General features: G+C 37.8%; 1 long non-coding RNA gene across 3 annotated transcripts; it reads left to right on the forward strand.

The window, feature by feature from the left end:
• Positions 1 to 334: 334 nt before the first annotated feature.
• On the forward strand, positions 335 to 3,441 carry LOC147838814 (uncharacterized). Of its 3 annotated transcripts, XR_015520144.1 has the most exons (7): positions 335 to 372; positions 693 to 809; positions 1,766 to 1,892; positions 2,068 to 2,153; positions 2,466 to 2,508; positions 2,606 to 2,653; positions 2,970 to 3,441. It is a non-coding gene; the product is annotated as an uncharacterized LOC147838814 (long non-coding RNA). The 3 variants fall into 3 exon arrangements; XR_015520143.1 differs by lacking the exon at positions 2,970 to 3,441 and having other exon boundaries at positions 2,606 to 2,729; XR_015520145.1 differs by lacking the exon at positions 2,970 to 3,441 and having other exon boundaries at positions 2,097 to 2,153; positions 2,606 to 2,729.
• The last annotated feature ends 320 nt before the right edge of the window (positions 3,442 to 3,761 follow it).

Below are 3,761 nucleotides of genomic sequence, written 5' to 3' on the forward strand. Positions count from 1 at the left end.
CATTCACTATATCAAGCAAATGGTCACAGCTAACTGAGATGAACTCAGAGCAATGAACATTCCTCCTCTTAGCTGTTACACCATTATTTAAAGTCCAGCCTACAGGCTTCGAGTAAAGAAACACACAGCAAATTCATCAGAGTTAAATTCTCGGTGTTGAAGCATTTGAGAGTAAAGTGTTGACGTTAAAGAGTTAGATTTTGATAAATGAATATAATAAGAGTTAGAATTTATTTTATTCAGTGCGAAATCAAGGAGTTATCTTTTCAACACTTGGTGGTGTTATTTCCAACATCCGGGAATTCATGCAGCCCCAGTCACTGAAGAATTTTCCAGACGCCATTTTCCATCTGAGGTTTAGAACAGCAACTGGTGAGTCAAACTACCTAAATGTTGGTATTTTACTGACTTTCTTTAAGGAAATACAGTTGTAAACATGTTGTTAAGTTAATAACTTTAGAATAGAGTGACAATTTTAAACTTCTGCGGTTCATTCATGGTCGTTTGTGTATCTAGCTTAACTGCATTACTATTGACTTCTTTTCAAGAATGTTTTTATATATGCTCACGCATACATAGTGCATAAAAACATCAAATGTACATGTTCAACACATTTCTGTCACGCTTAATGCCATTTTGTGCGTTGTTACCCATCTGTAAAATAAAATCGACACTTCTCCTTTAATTCCAAGCAAACTAGCGAGGGAATCCCCGGAGCCGCCTAACGTTAGCCTAAGTACTCTGCCCGGATGCTAACGGCAACACAGGACGGTTTCCATAAGCTCTGGAGAGTTTCTAAAACATATCTGGTGAGTAAATGAACATATGCTTACTTGTAAAAGGCTTCCTGACTGAAACAAATGATTGTTTGTAATTCGTGTACGGTAATTTGGTTATTTTAAACACCGCGGCCCTTTTAAACTGGTTCATTCGTGGCCGTCCATATACCGTTAGTCCATAACTTAGACTCGTGTGATAACGTACGCTTGAATTATATTAAGTGTTGACAACCATTAAAGTCGGAATGTTAACATTAATGTCTTTAAATGACCGCTTTTGCACTTTATCAGACATTTAACGTTACAGAAGTCTCCCGGAAGTTGCGGGACTAACATTAACGTTATCCCGCAAATGCACAGAGACTCCCAGATGCCCAAGTAGATGCCCGCAAATGAATGATAATCTCCCGGAAATCGCGCGTCTCCCGCCCGGTCATTAAACACTTTGCACACCCCTCTCCACCGCATCCCTCCCAGCTCTTCAGGTACGTCGCGCGCAAGTCACCCCCACCGCTCTTCAGGTACGTCGCGCGCAACTCATCCCATTGCTCTTTAGGTACTCATCTCTCCCACTACCTCCCGCAAATCAACTCTGTATCCCCCGAAAATGACTTTTCCCAACTCGGGATGACGTTAGTAAGTTAGGCTATTTCTGTAGTCAGGAACATCTTAGTCAAGCTTTTTCTCCCCGCATGATATTGTGCTTAAAACTATAGGCTAAACTTAGCATGCACTGTACACAACATTTCCGTTTTATTAGTGCGTTGTAAAAAGCCACCTGTCTGTAAAATTAATCAACTGATTCATATTTGAGCAGCCTAATGATGATACAGGTTTGATTTGTAGATTTATTATCAATAATCAACATCTGAATCAAAAGATATGTGAAAAAGTGTGAGGCATACTTTGTGATGTTCATCTCTCTTTTTTTCATCTGAAGGTTATGCATATGTGTTAGATACTAATGTGTTGTTGTTTTTTAACAGCCACAGTTCTCTGTACAATAACACAAGACCCTGTGACGGTGGTTGATTAGAGACAGATGGTGTATTTCCAGAGTTGATGAAATGACCAAGCACACCTTCTTGGTCATATGTGGTGATAATAATGAAGGTATGTTTGATAAAGTTCTGTATTTGTTTCACATAAGCTGAGAGGGTATTAGAGCATTAGAGAATAACAAATGACATGAAGGTGATAAGTTTTGTATTGTGGGTGAACTGTTACTTAAATAATGTTTTGCTCTTTGCTCTGCACTTTTTCTCTTCTGCTTATCCTAATATTTTAGATTATATTTGGACCTGAAACATCTGCTAGACTCCAGGAAAGGTGGCATCAATACTGGACCTGAAAGGGCCTAACAAGTTGAATCTGGTAAAGAAACACGCACACACACACACACACACACACACACACACGCAAGCACACGCTTACAGAAAACTGTAAGTTTATGAATATTTTTTACACTGTAGCCAATATTTTGGGGAAGTCAGCATCACTAAATGATATAAAAGATTTTAAGCTCCTCTAAATTTTGCTCCAAGTGTTGTGTTAAATTGAGGATTCTGGACAGACAGCTGCCTGTTTTTCCAGTTCTAGTCATAGTGGTTAACCTAATTGTTTTTGGAGATCCAACAGTGATGTATGTGTTTTTTCTACTTTTCCATATCCTGTCACCTCAACCAGCTGGGAGAGTCAAGTTGTGGATCATCATGAAGATTTTCAAAAGGTGAGTTTAGATTTCTTGAATGTTTTATTTACTTTAAATGTTCTTTTAAATATATCATAGAATTTGATTGCAATTTGTTTTGAAACATTTTTCTTAGTCATGCTGGAGTCTTGAAGAGTTCTTAGATGAGCATCACCCTACAGCAGTGGTTCTCAAACTTTATTTTATCAAGTACCACCTCAGAAAAAAAATGTCTCTCCAAGTACCACCAAAAATTAGCAGTATTGAAATACAGTACCATAGTAGGCCCAGTAAAGCAGCTACAACTCTGCACAGTTAAAAAAACGTGGCTGATTACCTCAGAAATATAGGCTATATGTCAATAACGGCATATTATATACATATTATTAAATGTGTGTAGCATGTACATGACATATTTCATTCCTCCTCGTACCACCAGAAGGAAGCCTGTGTACCACTAGTGGTACACGTACCACAGTTTGAGAACCACTGCCCTACAGTATATCCGTGCATCAGGAACCACCAGACGAGCGATCAGCAGCTACTACTGTACATCGTCATGGATAAAAAGATCATCCTGTGGCTGGGAAGCACATCTTTCACAGGACATGCTTGATGAGATTTCCTAGCTCCAGTTTGTTTTCACACAAGTTTACAGCATTTATACCTTCATTTAAACTGCTGTGTTTGATATGGAGGACCAAGGAAACACCAGAAGTGAAAGATTTGCACGCCAAGTTGTTTAAAATGTAATTTCAGAAGAAAACTATGCGTTCAGAAGAAAACTATGAGTGACGCTATATTGAACTTTCAAATTGCTCTGATGAAACATCAAGTTTGGACATCATATTTTGTTGATACTGTCTGTACTAATAAAACATTTAAAGCATATTTGACATTGTTGCATTTTAAAAATTGAATGAATTGTTGAAGTTGTGAATGTTTTCAAATAAAATATTTTTTATTTTGTAATTTACAGTCTATTTGACCTTTTTACCATATTTACACTCAAGAGAGTTGAATAAAATAACAATATATTACACCAGGCGGTGTTAAATATAGTTACATTTTTTAACTCTGCCCTGAGTTAAAATTAACCCTTACTTCGGTGTCAATGTTCCAACCCTTTTGAAAGTGTTGATTTAACTCTGTTTTGAGTGGACCCCATGAGACACTTTCAAAGTGTTGAAATTAACACCCATAGAGTTGTTTTGGGTCCCCATATTTTGCTGTGCAGCCACGGAAAGTGATTTAAATTTGCATGACTTGACTGTTCCCACCTCCCCCTCCTT

This window comes from Danio rerio, chromosome 21 (assembly GCF_052040795.2).
Source record: "Danio rerio strain M-AB ecotype USA chromosome 21, GRCz13ab, whole genome shotgun sequence".
Classification (NCBI taxonomy): Eukaryota; Metazoa; Chordata; class Actinopteri; order Cypriniformes; family Danionidae; genus Danio; species Danio rerio.